Raw genomic sequence first — 16,712 nt, forward strand, 5'->3', positions numbered from 1 at the left:
AAAGATACAGAAAAAAACACCGTCAGCTTTCTGTACCTCTCCTGATGAAGAGCCCTATCTGCTGGGAGATCTTATCAGTTAAAAACAGAAAAACAGAGGGGAAAAAAACCCACATTCAGAATAATCGGCAAGAGATTCCTCAGCAGTGAAAAAAGAGGATCTGTCCTCACAGAGAGGAAAGGCAGGACTCATCCCCGAACATAGGACAGCACTGTGAGGAGGGAGGCAGAGGGCAGGGGACAGGACGGGACAACTTGTGCCCCACTCTGGGCCAGGGCTCAGGGCGAGGGACAGGGCTGCAACAAACAGCCGGTCAAGCTCATTTATTGAGTGTTGTTCCCAGCATGAATAATTTACGGCGCCGCTCTTGGATGACAGCTGGAGAGAGCAGGGGCTGGTGCTGGAGGCTGGGCTGTGCAAACCAGCCTTTCCCTCTGTCTCTGCTCAGCTGAAGCTGGGCCAGGTGAAGCCCCCGAGCCCCTGGGCTTGCGCCACCAGCCCCAACGCGGGGGTTGCCAGCAGAAACTGCTGCTCCCCCGGTCACCAGGGGCCAGAGGGGCCATGCACCCCCTGAGCTGGGGGTGCAGGGCAAAGGCAGCTGGGGGCAATAGGCAATCAGGCCCCAGGACAGCTTTAATAAAGGAGGCAGGGGGTGGTGGGTCCTGCTGCTGCAAGAGGCATGATGCTGCTGCTGCGGGAGGAGGTACTGCTCTTAACTGCTCTTGTTCTGTGCAGAAGCTGTGCTGTCCCTGGTGTCTTTGGGGCTGGGCTGTTTCCCTCTCCTGCCAGCCAAGTGCCAGGGCAGTTGGGCTGGGGAGCAGCAGGTGCTTCAGCTGCTCGTTCTCCTGCTCTGGGGGAGCAATATGGCACTGGGAATGTGCTCTTGCTTTGTGCTTTCCTAGCAACCTTCCCATGTCTCTTTTTTTCCCAGTTCTGGGCTGTCGGGGGGGGCTCTGCATGGCCCTCCTGTGGTGTCCTGGGCAGTGGAGGTACCTCCATGCCTTGGCCACTGCTGTCCTGCAGGAGAGGGGAGCAGCTTGCTGCTGCCTACACCCACATGCGTGTCTGCCTGGTGGGGTTCTCCATGCCCCTAGGCTCAGCACAGCTGTGGGAAGATGGCACTTTGTCCTCTGCCTCCATGGGGATGCACAAGGACTTCTTCTGTGTGCTCCTGCTCTGCCCTTCACAACTGATAGCAGGCTGGGAGCTTTAATCGTTTCTGCTCCTCAGGTCAGGTACTGAGTTCACCCCACCAGTGTGGGGAGGGCGTCCCATCCCTCCATCCCCTCCCAGGGCTCTGGAGGGGTTATTCCCTGGTGTTAAGCCCTTGCTGGGGGCCCTGCTCTTAAGGCTTTTAGGATTAGTCTGTACATGAGTGAATTCTGGCCAAGGAAGTTTAACCAGAGAGATGCCAGTAATGAGTGATTCCAAATTGGATCGAAAGCAGCAGCCAGGGCTCATCAGGGCCATGGGCAGTGGGAAGGTGAGCAGCACAGGGATGTGCAGGGGTGCTGGTGTTGATGTGTGCCTGCTGCAGCCACACTTGGTGGCAAAGGGCGCTTGAACCGTGCCACTCTGGGAGCAGATCCCTGCTGTGTCTGCTAAGCTTTGGTGGCAGAAGCTTAACTGTGAATAAGCTGCACCTGGAAATCCCCAGGTGCCTGCACCCCCCACCAGACCTGATCCCTGTTAGCTCAAGTGATTGCTGAGCTGGACGCTGGTGAGCTCTGCTTAAGTACCTCCTTTCCCTCCGATACTAGCTACAGCCTGTGTGAGTGTGTGCTTGAGGGAAAGAAGAAAGCTGGCTCTGGAGGAGAGCTGAAAGCCTGTTCTAGCCAGTGAAGGCTAATTAACTCATAGCAATCCTAGAGCAACATGCCTTAATTTCTCCAGGATGCTTTGCTGAGAGCTTCCTCTGTCCTCTCCTTTCTCCTTGTACAGTAGCTCCCACACCACAGTGCAATGTCCCTGCGGATGCCACCCCTTTCCAGGGCCAGTCTGTAGCCTGTCCTCCACCAAGAGCCCTAGCTGTTGAATGCAAAGTGGAATTTTGTTGTTTCTAATAACAAACACTGGGCTGCTACTGGAAGCATCCCTGCTTGGCTAAGCATATTTGTAGTTGGCTCATAATGGGAAGGATCCACTCTGCAGAAGTGTTGAGCTCGACACCTACATTGATATAAAAACATTTTATTGTCAGCATAATAGCCACCCTTAATGCTTATTTTTCACTTACTGCAATACACGGTTTAGTGAGGAAATAGCCCCTTGGTGTCTGCTGAGCGCTGACCTTGCCTGTTGTATACTGCTATCACAGTAAAGTATACAAATAAAGAAAATCACTGCTCCCCTCCTGGCAGGTAAAATGCTTTTCAGAGGAAAGCGCTACAGCCCATAGTAATGCTGGTTTTGTCTCCCATCTCTTGGAGGGAGCCAGGGAAGGATGCTCCTGCCTCGGCTCCTGGCACTCCTCCCTTGTGCTCTCTTTCTGTATTTTCAATGCTTTCCTTTGGCCAAACAGGAAGAACGTTTCTAGCAGGAGCGTTACCCCAAGGAAGAGGGTGATGGAGGTGGGAACATCCTCACACTGTGGCTGCTGGACGCCTGCTCCTATGGAAAGGGCTGTGAGATGTCCCATGTCTTTGTTCCTGTGGTGGGACAGTGCCACTGCCATGGCCCTCAGCTGCCTTGAACACCCTGTTCCCTTCTCCAACATGGGACCATGCCGCTGGTCTCTGGAGGGGAGAGATGCTGCTTTGGCTGCACCAGCAGCTCAGAGACCTCGAGGTCCTGACTCAGGAGCAGCACTGTGCCCAAAGCCCCCTAAGCTCGGTCCCGGCACGTTAGTACAGTCACTGCTGGGGAGCTTGCGCAGCCAGGGCTTGCAAGTTGCTGAAAGGGCGATTAGTCAGAGGAAACTGTCACAGTTAAGGTACTTTCAATATCATCTCCCTGGGTATTATAATTACACCCCGTTCAATTAGTCTTTAGGAAAAAAAAGCCTTTTGTATTATATAAGGTTTGGTAGAGAATTATTAGAGAGTGAATTAAAAGACAAGGATTCCATTTTACTTCACAATAATAAAGGCATAATGTATAAAATACCCCAAAATTACAAGCTGACTAAATTTAAAGCTGTGCTAGGAGGTGAAATGAAAGGTAAAATGAAACCCTTTGAGTAGCTACGATGTGCAGTACAAGGGGGGTATTATCTGAGCAATAAGATGGAAACATAATTAACCACCCAGTATTATGCTGAAAGATGGCAAATTGAAATGGGAGACAAAATTAGGTGAAATTGCAGAGCAGACTCATTTATTTCTGCTTTATAAATCAGTGCTACCTGTCAGCAGTAATGCAAAGCTGTTCCAGAGCAGAAGTTTTCTGAAGGATGCTGCTGGTGAGGACCGCACCTTGTCCGAGCTGGGACTGCTGCGCACACCTGCACCGTGAGCCATGTGTCACTGTGGAAGCAGCTGATGCCTCCAAAAGCCAAGGCCTTGGTGCTCCCCTCCCTCACCCAGCCTGCAGTGCCTGCTGCCCGGAGCTGGCCCATGCCCTTCCCCAAATCCCCTTTGCTTTCCCTGGAGTTCCGCTGCTGTAGCTAGTGCCACCCTTGTGACTTCTGCCAGTGTTGCTCCTACATCATCTCACTGGGAACTTGCTTGCAGTGGCCTCTTGCACCAGCAAGTTGAACAGCCCGGTGTAGAGCCGGAGGAACGTTTTCTTTCGCTGGCTTTAAATTTCCTTCTCTCCAACTTAATTGGTTCCCTTTCCTGTAGCAGGAAGAGGCAGAAGTAACCCCTGCCACCTCCATCCTCCTGCCGTTGCTCAGCTCGCTCCTCTCTGGCCGTTTGGTTTATTGCTGTTTTTACAATGAAGTCAAACAAGGACAAGAAAATATTTTGCCTTTTCCAGAAGCATTTTTTTTTTTGCTAGAATCACCTCAGTTATGGAAAAAGAATTACTATGCAGCTCCCATGCCATATTTAGACACGCGGAAAATCAAAATTGGCTTATCAGAGGAGCGGTAGAGTCCATCTCATCCAGCTTATGCGAGTCGAACAGGTGGAAGGTGTCTGCAGCTGTTCTGGCACTTGTCCATGAGCATGTTTGCACATGAGCATCTGGCTCAGTATTTTTCTAGTTTGCTAATACTTTTCGCTAAGAAACACTGTATGGTTGGGGTTTTTTTCCTCTCTGGCATGCTCACAGATACATCCCTGTTTGACTGTGGGGGGGGGGTGAAGTGAATGGCTCCAGTGTTCACATGCACTGCCCTGTCCCCCGGCACTTGGGGCAGCCACAGCTCAGGCCCCGCTGCCGGGACATGGGGCTGCGGGCACCTTCCCATTGCCTCGCACGTGGTGGGACTCCATTAGAGTCACCAAGATAAAAATACAACTGCACTGTGTTTGCTCTGGTTAATAAGCTATGATGGGGCTGTTTGAAGCATTAGATGGCTCTTCTAAACACACGTCCTCATGTTTTATTAAAGTGTGCATTTGTGGAGATGTTCTTAAGGGAATGAATAAAATATTCATTCAGATGCTGCTGTGCAATAAAAGCAGAGTCAGGGCACAAACGGTGCTGCTGGGGTCACCTGCAGACCTGGCCCTTCTGCAAGCAGTCTGGCTCCTGCCATGCCTCAGGAGGGTCCCTGGGGACACTGGTTCCCGCTGCCACTTGCTCAGGAGACCCCAGCCATGTCCAGTGGCTCTGGCACAGCCCTCCCTGCAGGAACCCCCTACTCCATTGGCACTGAACAGAACTGCTATCCGTTTTCTTTACATCATCTTTCTTCTACCCAGGGCCTGTCCCCCTGTCTGGCATTCAGGCAGGTGATGCGGGACAGCCCGGGGACTGCTGCAGAGGTGTCACCGCACCAGAGAGCAGTGCCCATGTCCCACCTCTCTGCAGGCAAAGCCCCATCCCTGACTCCCATCCCAAGCTGGTTGAAAAGGCAGGGGTGCTGAGCCCCAGACGTGGTCATTGCTGCCACCAGCCTGGCAGCACTTGCCCCTCATCTCTTCTGGGCATGGCTCTGTCTCCAGATTTGGATCCCTGCACATTTGGAAAAGAACTCTCCCCTCACCAGGCAAAAGGCACATGGAGATGGGGTGTGGGTTGCATGGGCATCGGCTCTTCCTGGGTAGGTTCTGTTTACTGACTGCATCAGGGATTAAAGTAGAGTCTCATTTTTATAAAGTGACGTCTAACCTTGTTTTCCTGCTGGGGGGGGGGGGGAGGGGTGGGCTGCAGTGACCAGAGCAGAAATCGAGCCATTGGCTGGGGCAGGGGAGAATGCAATTTAATTTGTGTGTTTCCCAGCCTGTTGTTAATCTCTCGACTTACTGCTGGTATTTGATTTCTATAGCATTACTTCTTAATAAAAGGATTAGCTAGGACCATAGGTCTTCTCTTTGATGCTCATCTGCTGGGGATTACTGAGAAATTTTGTAGTTAGTTAATGGGTCAAATAAGTAAAAATAATATGTGTATGATTTTGTTGACATTTGCAGGAGCATTCAGTCTATGATCTAGCACTTGCTCTCCTGGATCGTTCAGCATCCCCTGCTGCCTGTCTTGTGGGGGTCCCCATCCCCTCCTTTCAGGTTCAGAGCCACAAAGCAGGCATTGCTGTCCTGAAAGGGTCTGCTGCACTGCTGCTGCTCCAGCAGCCCTTTTGCCCGCAGGGACCAAAGCCACTGAAAGATGCTCTGGGGAGAAGAAACCCGCACTGGGCATGGGAGGACTCGGCCACCAGGGCAGCCCCTGGGTTTGTGAGACAGAATTGCTTACAGGGTGCTCCAGCCATGTGCTGTCTTGTGCTGGTAAGAAGCTTCAGCATCTTCCAGTGGCCAGGCTGACGGGCACTGAGGTGGGCAGCCAGTGGTGCCTGCAGCCAGCAGTGCACTGAGCATGGTCAGGAGATGCCTCGAGCGGCATGTAAAATCCCTGTGCAGTGTGGTTTTAATTTTTCCTATGCACATCAGTGGCAACAGAGGTTAATATAATATTAGCAGGTTGACCTGAATATGAATAAGTCAGACATCCCTAATAAATGCCTCCTAACTGAAAACATGGACAAATTAGCACATGCTCCATTGCCTTCTAATGATGTGCTTTTCTCTGGTCTCAGCTTCTCCATGTGTGTTGGGAGCTGGCTGTGCATTGAGTCCCACAGAGCAGGACTGGACACATCCTTTGCCATCACTTTCTCCCTCAGAAAGCCCTGAGCTGGGGGCCGGTGCACCCACCCCTCTGCAGCCAGCCTGGTCCTCTGAGCCATCAGGAGAGATGCTGCGAGCAGAGAGATGCATAATTGATTTATTGGTAACATGATACACTGCACGGAGCCAGGATCAAGTAACGATCCAATTAAATACTTGTGGATGCATTCATATTAGTGAGCTCTAAGTCAATCACTTATTTAAATACACTGGGAATCATGTCCTGTGATTATTAAAGGGACTGAAATCATGTTGCATTAATTACAATAATAAATATTGTGGATACTCAGTTCTTTAAGAAAGTGATTCCATGAGTTGTGAAATGTGTGCAGGAACTGGGAGGATATGAATATGGATCAGTGGGATTATTACACATACCAGCACCAAGGGACAAAATTAAAGAGTGCTTAAAATTCTCTGCAAAGACAAAATGTAGAATATGAAAACTTTTGCAATCATTTATAATAATGAAATTTTGATTAGAAAGCCAGGATCATGCATAAGTTATTGCATCAACCCTCCGGGCCAAACAGTGTGTAGAACTGGTGAGTTCAGCTGAAAATATTTTGGCTTTGTAGCAGCAGACGCGGGGCTGCCTGAGCTGGCCGGGCAGCGGGGTGGGCAGTGTGCGTGGTGGTGGGGCTGGATGCACGAAATGAGCTGAGCTGGTGGAGGAGGAGCAGGAGCAGGAGGGACTCCCTTGGTTAGCGGTGTCTTGCTGAAACATCCTGCGGCTGGCACTCGCCGTGCTGGTGGCTCAGCCCGTGTGTACCGTGCAGAGGAAGGGAATCTTTCTTAGTGGGGGGGGGAAACAGTGGGAAAAACAGAATATAAATGATTTAATTGGGCAGAAGATAATTACCTCTAATTGATCTGGATTCTGCCCAGGTTATAGCTCTGCAACAGCATTAATCTTACTAATTACTTAATATTACTAACACAGTTTTCAATGAGTTCAACAATGCACTCAGTGAATCTGGCACTGAGTAATAGATGTGAAGTGATTGATTCTGAGTTGAAAAGCCCTTCGATACTGCAAATCTGACCATTTTATTAATCAAATTGCCATTTTTAGGCCATTCAAGAAGCAGCAGCTTAGCCTCACAGGGAAATTTTTTCATTACACCAATGGGTTATTCTTGGATCGCATTAGAGAGTGTTATTTCAAAAACATTAAGAAAGAAGAATTTAGACTAAATTAACAGCATCTCTGATAAACAGTTATTTAGATTACGGGGTGAGCATTGGGTTAAAAGCCTGGGTTTGACTGATGGAACTGGAGGTTGTGTCCAGCTTTGTGGTGATGCACCCTGCCTGCCGACGGGTTTGGGCAGGGTCTGTCCAGGTGTCCAGTCGGGAATGCAAGCCCTGGGCAATGCTTTCTGTCCCTTTGATGGCGCCTCTGCTTGTGTCCAGGTGCTTGGTGCCCCCTGCTCTGAAATGGGCTTCCGAGCATTGCTGTTAAGGCTGTGCGGTGCAGCCTCCCCGCAGGTCTGGGCTGCCAGGCGGCTCAGGGGGTCCCAGCCCTGCGGGTGTGCGGGAAAGAAGGGAAGGTGCCCGGCCGGGATGAATTAACTCCCCAGGAAATTCCAGCCGCTGTTTCTAAAGCCACTGGACACCTTGGTCTGTTGTTTTCCAGCCCTTCCACTGTGCAAGCCATAGCAACCTAGGGAAATGAAAAGGTGAGAATGCATTATTGATTAATTACTTAGTCATCTCCAAACGGTTATTGAGCACGGCTGTGACTTTGACAAATTACTCCTCAATTTTTGTGACTGATATGCAGTTTGATTAATGCACTTTTACGATGCTCCTGTCAGAGGGTGACATGGAGCCTGATTCCAGTGCCTCGCAAAAGGCAGCGGCATCATGTTTTCAGTAATTGATGGCATTTGCAAATGGTTAGCTAAAAAATAATTAAGCAATGTGATATTTTGTTTGAAAGGAACACTGGGTTAATAAGTTGAGCTGAAGGTGGAATACTGACAGTATAGTCATACTGACAGGTGAGCTGGTGCCGTTGCTGCACGGGGTGTCTGCACCCTGAACCCACCGACGTCAGTGTAGTCCCCACTCAGAGACTGATGCTGGCTGGGGCCTAGGAAGCACTCGGGGCTTGGCCCACACATGTCTTCATCCTGCAGTGCCCTGGCATGGCGGGGCGGGGGGGGCCAGGAATACCCCCCCCCTTGCACTTCAGCCCCTGTCTCTGGCTCTCACTGACACTGGTGCCAGGAAAAGGCATGCGCACACTGTGGCTGCGGTGGCTGATTAATGTTCGCGTTTGGCTCCTTCACCTTCCCTTTGGATAGGAGGCCTTGCACAGCTGAGCACAGGAGGCATCAGTGGAGCAAACCTCCCGTTTCCACAAGGAAATGCTGTTAAAATCCTTTGCAAGAAACTGGAAGATTAACCACCTGTGGGTGCAGCGCCTGGTGGTCCTCCCCTGCAGCATCGGTCATTTCATCTTTAAATCCTCAAGGGTTAGCAACGGAAGAGCAGGACAGCAGGGTCCGGAGTGGACAGACTGTCTCTCTAACAAATAGCATCAGGGATAACAGGGAACATTAGATGCTGCAAAAGGCCATTCTTGTAGACCAGAAGGCAAGTGGCCTCATAAAGAAGGATTTCACACTATTTAAACAATAAAATCCCTGCTGGCTGCTTGGAGAAAATAGCCTTTCACCGTGAAAAAACTGTGATTTGAGAACAGTGACTGCCAGACACCATCCCAGTGAAGGCTCTTTGCAAAGGGAGAAGCCAGATGAGCTGCTGTAATAACAGCCACTTCATGGACATTAATTAATTGCCTGCAGTCCATCCCAGGGAAGTGTCCTCTCATGCTGGCAGCTACCTGGGTGCAATACAAAGCCACAGCTCAAAATCAGGCTGTGGGCACAGACGGAGCCGAGGGTCTGCAGAAGCAGCTTGAAGTGGGAGGGGAGCACTGAGGACTGTTTCTATGTCCCCACTGTTCCCCGCTGTGCTCCCCTGCCCACCTCCACCACCACCCCTGGCCCCTCCTGGGATTGCTGCTCTCTGGTCTCCATTGCTGGGTGGGAAGGGTAGGGCTGATGGGGGAGGTCCCCGTCACCGGTGCTCAGGCAGGTGGGTCCGCTTCTTCCAGGACAGAGCTGATGGCTGATGCCGTAGTCACCACTTCCAAATCTGTCTTCCTAGGAACGTCCATCACTCATACCCCATCCGGTGGTTCTGCTTGTTTTGTCTCCACAGTTATCAATAATTTGCTTTTTATACAAACTGGCTTTCTGCTCCACTTGGAACCATTTCCCTCCGGTTCGGCTCAATGCTCCGTGTACAATGTTCCGTGCTCAGCAAGCTATGTGCTTTGCATTTTTCTCACCAAGTCCACGTGTGAAGGGTTTTCCTTGCTGCCAGTGTGCATCACGGGGCTGCTGACAACGTGCTCGTGTGGCAGCTCACTCTGCTGTGAGCTGTTTCCACACCTCTGACTCCCTCCTGTTAGCACCTTTTCCATGCAAGACCTCAGCTGGAGAGATGGCATGCCAGCACTCTGCCTGGAGCAAGCAATTAGGGCTGGTACACAGGGAACGGGGAGTCTTAAAGGTGGCAAGACTAGTAATGAATATTTTAACTGCTTTGCTGGAATAAATTCAGCTTTAATGAAATAAACCAAAACCAGTGACCTAGTGCAAAATGAGAATGGGGATGGAGCTTATCTCGTATCATGATGTCCCAGTGGTGAGTTTTTGAAGAAAAGCTGCGTTTCAGGTAGAACAACCTCCAGCTGTCAGATGGTCTCCCCTGCATCACTTCCCAACACAGCGTGGCTGCCAGGCTGCCTCGGAGCCAGGACCTGGAGATGTGCTGCCAGATGTTGGGAATGAAAGAGAACAAGCAAATCTGCCTCTTAAAAAATAAACCACTGTTATTTGGGGTGGAGCCATGGGACTTGGCATCAGGTTCCCTCTTCTATTAATCAGTATTTGTGTTGGTTTAAATTAGATTTGATTGCAGTTTACAAATGTAAATGTCTCCCATGACATCTCCCTCATCTCCTGGGAATATGAAATGAGTGTTTAGTGTAACAGCATCTGAGTGATGCACAGGAAGGAAAACAAACAGAAAAGCTCCATGTACATCCGCAGCGCCGGCGTGGTTTCTGGTGATCTCCATCCCAGCCTGTGGTAAGCACCTGCTGAGCTGAAAGGGGAGAAGATTCTTGAAAGGAGAAGGGAAACACATCTTGGTGGTCCTTCAAGGAAGTGTCTGATGCTCTGAGGAAAGGCTGCTGTCCTGTTGCCCACGTGAAGTCCACAGGAATTACCCATCCCGGCACACTCAGGAGGAGGAATCATGGCCCTGCCACGCGGTGGGTGCAGGAGGAAGGTGTCTCGTGGGCAGGGGAGCTGCCACCTCTGCCACCAACAGTGACACCAGGCTTAGTCCTTGCAGCAAGCTGGGAGATCTCCCGTCTCCGTCAGGTGAAGGAAAGCTTCCTCACTAGGAGGTTCATGTACGTGATTCACCACCCACAGGGATATCATCTTTCTTATTAGTGTTTGCCTCTTTATAGTTTAATTAAGGTCACCCAGTGGGCCTGTAAATGACATCTTAATTAATAGCCTACAATATCTACCAGTGCCAGCCAGGCTTGCTGTAGAGTTGGTACCCCAGGAAGAGAGGTGAGAACAGAGATGTGGGGCACACCTGCAGTTATTCACCTGCGAGGGGAAGGCTCTCCGTACTGACCTTTGACGAGCTGCGCACACGCGTGTGCAAACACAAGCAGCACAGTGGCAAATGCATCAGTGCACGCCCAGGGCACGAGGGGCCGATCTCCTGCCTCTGAGTGCCGTGTGTCCGCAAGCGAGGTGGGGGCGGGGAAGGCTGGCGGGGGGGGGGGGTGTGCACCCCCTTCGTGCCCCTGCCTGCTAATTGGGGTCATTAAGATGAGCAACAGGGCCAGCACGGCTGCACTGCTGCTCTCACTGGGTCCATTCACCCTGCTGCGGGAGTGCTGAGCGTATGTCGGCGTGCTGCCGGGGCTGCGAGCAGTGAGTGCGTGTACCCTGGTGGGTGATGGGGATGTCGCCCGCTGGTGACGGCCGGCCGAGGACACAGCCAGCCACCCTCTCTCATTTAGGCAAACGCTAAGTCACAGTGAAAGTCATAAGCTCAGTGCATTTGCATGTCCAGGTAGATTTCCTGAGAAAAACTGCTCTGCTGTAGAGGTGGGGTTATTGTTAGAGCCCAGCGCTGCCTGGGACCAGCTCCTGTAGAGAAGACCTCCTTCCGCTGCCAAAGGGCAAGTGGGAGGGAGGTGGGGAGAGGGTGCAGCAGCCACCTCTGCTAATGCCTGGCAGAGCAAGCCAGTGCCTGCCCTCGGTGTCACCTTCCATCAGCACCCTTGCCTTGGAGACCTGCTGGTGGTGTCCTCGTCCCACCCCAGCAATGTCCCCTCCACAGCGCTGTACCCATCACGGTGCTCCCACCCTCCCTGCCCCACAGCTGCCCGCTCCCGGCAGGGCTGACAGGACACCTTTGGTAATGACGGATTAATTCGGTCTGTTGGTGTGGGGAGCCTGGGCAGCACGGGGTGTCCCGGAGCTGCTCCCAGCACCAGTCACAGGGTCAGGGCAGCATCTTGGCAGCGTGACTCCCTGCTTGATCGGTGCCGGAGCTGCTCCAGTGATGGAGGAGCCTGCCTTGGGGCCTAATGACAGAGCAGTGGCGTTTCACACCTCCAAGTTTTGCCTCTTTCTCTGGAGGTTATTGCCCCATTTGCCCTTTCCCGGGCAGCGCAGACGGGTGCGAAGGGCTCCCAGCGCCTGCTGCTTCTCGCCCCCCTGGCAGCACCATCACAGATTTACACCTCGGCCTTTACTCACAAGCCATGAGATAATGCAGACGCCACCTCACCGGCCCGTAAATCGGGGTGTGCGGTCCGACGACGCGCTTGTGACTCAGCGGTGTACCCAGATCCATCTCTTGTGATTTATGACTCAGCTTTGTGACTTATTTCAGAGTCAGTCATAGTTCAGAGCCAACCTATAACTCAAACCCATCACGTATTCATCAGTGACACAGGACTCTGATAACGCAGGGATAACTTCAGAATTAATTGTGTTACTTATGAAGTTGCTGACATGACTTATAAATTGCCACACGGTCAATAAATCAGGGAGACACCTGAGAAATTAATCATATTTTTTTCAGTCAGAAACTTCATATGCTTTATAAATCAGACATTGGAACAGCTTATTGTACATCAAATCCACACTTGCAAAACAGCTTTTTGGGGAGAATATATATTTATGGAATACCTGTCCCAAACTGCTTACTTAACAGGGTCAAAGAAAGCCTAAGGGCAAGTGAAAGCGAAATGTGTGAAGAAAAAACACACATCGCAGTACTCTGCTGACAGAGCCTGCGTTATCCCTGCAGCACCTGTGCACGGAGCTGGCTGGGATCTGTGCACTGACACGATCCAGCTCGCACATGCTGGATGCTCACGACACAGGGAGCACCTCCGCTCCCTCACGCCGCCTTTGTTGCTGTGACCAGCGGTGGTGGAGCCTTGCTGGGGCACCGGCAGATAGGATCGCAGTGGCATTAGGCTCTGGTCATGGCTGGCACATGATGCACAGGGTTAACCCCCTCATCCGCTCCGCACTGCTGGCAGCCAAGTGCATTCCCCAGCAAAACTGATCACAGAACGTTTACCAAGACCCACCGTAGAAATCCAAGTGCAGCGTTCAACCTGCTGCACTTTCACAGTCGTTATCTGCGTACAAGCGATGAACTAAAGCCTCACCACGGCCACGGCTGAGTGGTTCGGGTTGGCGCAGGGCAAGGTGTCGTGTCCAGAGCCCAGGCACGAGCTGTTCCCACCCTGGGGACCAGCTCCCAGCCTCGCCCCAGGGCTCTCTTCCAGAGCTGGGAAGATGCACAGGATGACGACCTTTATGTTTCTCAGAGTTGCTCACAAAATCTGTCTCTGTTTCATGATTTCGTGTTTTAAGGCACGTATAACAGAAAGACATAAAGGCTGAGGTTTCTCCAGTGTAAAACGAAGGCTTTAAGGAATTGCCAAGGCTCAGCAGGACACGCGGGGCGACCCTCCAGAGCCTGCTGCAGCCCACGAGCTCAGCGGTGCTGTCTGCTGCTGTTATTTCGATCAGCCCCCTGCTCAGAAAGTGTAACAAATATGTTTTTAATGATAACAATCAATACATTCGATGAAGAATCAGATTTTATTTAATGTGCAATTCACTTAGAGCCTGACACATCTATTTAGATTTATTAAAGCAGTTCTTGTACACTGACTCAGTACTGATTGATTCCTTGAAATACATTTTAGTGGGGCTTTAAAATCCCAGCAAGATAGGCATTTTCTATATCCTGCATTTAAACTACTACAAATGCAACATGTTCTTATCAGTAGGTGTCCCTTTAGAATACAGAATCACCCTATTTTTGTTCTATATAAAGTGCATGGAAGAGATCATTCAGGACATATTTAAAGGATAGAGGTTTTTAAAAAATCTGTGGGCAATTTACCATAAATTACACATGGAAATGTAAAATCTAATCAACTAGTTGCATAAGCATAGCCATATGTGCAGGAGTTTCACTCCTGCAAATAAAAGAAAATTAAATTAATACATTGGAGATGATTTGAATACATCAAGCAGATTCTTAAAGTATTTCCCTAAGAAACATAGCCTTCACAAAGCTCTGTCACTAATAGAATGGGAATAGTTGCCAGTAAATATTTACATTAGCAGCTTTTGATGGAAAAAACAAAACTCCAGGCAAAACATCTAAGGTTTCCAGGCAGATGCAGCTCTGAGATGTTTTTTCTTGCTGCTCTCCCCAGTGGAGCAGGATCCTTGGGTAGCTCTGCCTGGCTCCTTGCAGAGGGGCCCCCCCAGGAGCCCAGGTCTCTGTGCCCCAGCCTGAGGCACCTGAGGGAAGGGAGCTTTTCTAGAAGCATCTTTAAAAGCATTTGCTCCTAAGAGCTTCTCCCCTGAGATGTGCACCCAAACTGGAGACCTTAAACCTAATTTCCCTTGGATGAAGGGCTGGGTGAGGGGTAGTTGCCTCCTTTCCCCAAAGCCCTTTGAAACCCACAGCTGTGGAACACTAGGAAGATGCTGAAGAGGCTGCTGCTGGCGACCAAGCCTGGTCCAAGCCCTCCTCCTGGGGCTGTCCTGACAGTGGGGGGCTTTGGAGAGGGTCACATGTGGGCAGCAGAGAAGCTGAATTACCCTGATTTCTTCGCTGCTCCAGGAGCAGGTGCTCAGCCCATGCCATGGTGACGGGCTGATGGCACCCAGCCCACACAGTGATGAGACACAGCCATGCAGCAATGGGACACGGCTGTGCACAGGCACAGCCCTGGTGCTGGTACCCACAGCCAGTGTTGGGTCTGGAGTTGCTCCACGTTTTTCATCAGATCTGGCCCAGCGAAGCACACAACACTGGTTCTGTTCCTCCCCTGGAGGAAGGTGACGGCTCACTACTGCAGCGCGTTTCAGTGCCAGGACAACTTCCCATTCAGAAGCACACATCAACTGGAGAAGAAACAAATGTTTGCCAACAGCAGATGCAAAAGGCAAAGCTGCAGCTGGAATAGATTCAGGAGATGCACTCATCAAATAGTTTGGGTTGGAAGGGACCTTAAAGATCATCTAGTGCCAACCCCTCTGCCATGGGCAGGGACACCTGCCACCAGCCCAGGTTGCTCCAAGCCCCGTCCAACCTGGCCTTGAACCCTTCCAGGGATGGGGCACCCACAGCAGCTCTGGGCACCCTGTGCCAGCACCTTGCCGCCCTTACAGTGAAGAATTTCTTCCCAATATCTTATACTGACAGCAAACTTTCTGCAGCCTGCTGAGCTCCCCAGGTGCCATGCATGGGAGCACTCACAGCTGAGCCTCCTTTTCCACTGGCAGTCAAGGCACAGTGGCCATCCCCAATTCCAGCTATCAGCATGGCTTTCTTAGGGGTAGAATAAAGATCTGATGATAACTTAAAAAAACCCAGAAGCCGTGACTCTGTAGTGATGTGCTGCTTGGTTTCTATGGGAACAGGCTGAGCTGGTTGATTAGAAAACCACGTGCAGAAGAGGCAGGAAAAGCAGTGAGTGGTGCTGCTGATGCAGAGATTAATTGCTGTGACTCAGGCTGGGCTTTTATATAATTTGCAGCTATCCCAAAAGGTGCCTGAGCACCTTAGTTGGGATGTAATGAGGAGATGTTCACAGGAGAACAATCTCATCACTTGTTGCAATGATTGTAGCTCCTACTCTAAAAAAAAAAAAAGTAGGTGATTTATTTTTGTCTGCTGGTTTCTAAATCACCTGTAACTTCACTTGCAAAGATCACTGCTAAGGTAGGGGGAGCATCTGTTGCTGGTGGGAAGGCAAGAGGCTGTTCCTCCCCTTGCCTGGCTTTCTCTCACCAGTGTTGGCTACAGGTTAAAAATGCTTTTTTATTTTTCCTATGTCTTCCCAGCTGTGGAAAGAACATAGCCAAGCCATGGGACTGCTGTATCCCAGTCCTGGCAGTGTGTGACACGCCACCAATGCACCCATGTCTCCTAAACAAGATTGCTGAGCCAAAACCCTCCCTACCATCAGCCTGGCACACAGGGATGCCCAGCACTGCCCTGGGTGGACAGGGATGGCTCCCGGGGCGGAGGCGGTGGCATGGGGATGCTTTGCTGATGAGCTGTTTGCATCTAAGGAGGCAGCCCTGGTGTTCCAAATGTCCTCATTTGGCAGGGTTCAAGTACTGGCTGAGCTGGTCAGTGTTGGTGCCCACCTGCCTGTGTGGACCCTTTGGTGAAGGCAAAGCTGCTGCCAGGCTTCAGGTCAGTGCCTTTCCCAGCCCATTTGGCATGTGGATATTGCGTGTTCGGATGCACTTTTCAGGATGGTTCATGGGCTGGGAGGGTGGTGCAATATTTGTAAAGTCTGTGGAATATGCTCCACTTCAGTCATTTAGAAATAACAAGTACAGCTACAGCCTTATTTGAAAAGAAAACACATTTGGAAGCCAAAATTAGACTCAAAGCTGAAAGATAAACTCTGTTGTAAGCACTTGTAAGGAAGAGTTTAAGAAAAGGATTAAAAGGGATTTGTTATGTCTCTGAGACAGAGGAGCTCCATCAGTAAATCTGATTATCAGCTCTGTGTAGTGCTCAATGATTTAAAATGCCAAAAGGCTGACGCTGGAAATAAGGCAGATTTTGAAAGGCACAGCCCTCATCCCTGCTGTGCTGCTGGTCACCGAGGCTGGAGGCCACGCATGGATGGTGCTGGATGGGGCGGCAGCCCTGCACACCCCTCCGGGGGAGGCTGGGCTCCCCGGGGCGTGGGGCATGTTCCTCCCCTCCTGCCGCAGAAGTGCACGTGGTGCCTCCAGGTCCCAGACAAGAAGCTGAACCAACCATTGCTCAACACATTCATTTCCAGGGCATTAACTGGTG

The sequence above is a fragment of the Falco rusticolus genome, chromosome 17 (genome assembly GCF_015220075.1).
Source record: "Falco rusticolus isolate bFalRus1 chromosome 17, bFalRus1.pri, whole genome shotgun sequence".
Taxonomy (NCBI): Eukaryota; Metazoa; Chordata; class Aves; order Falconiformes; family Falconidae; genus Falco; species Falco rusticolus.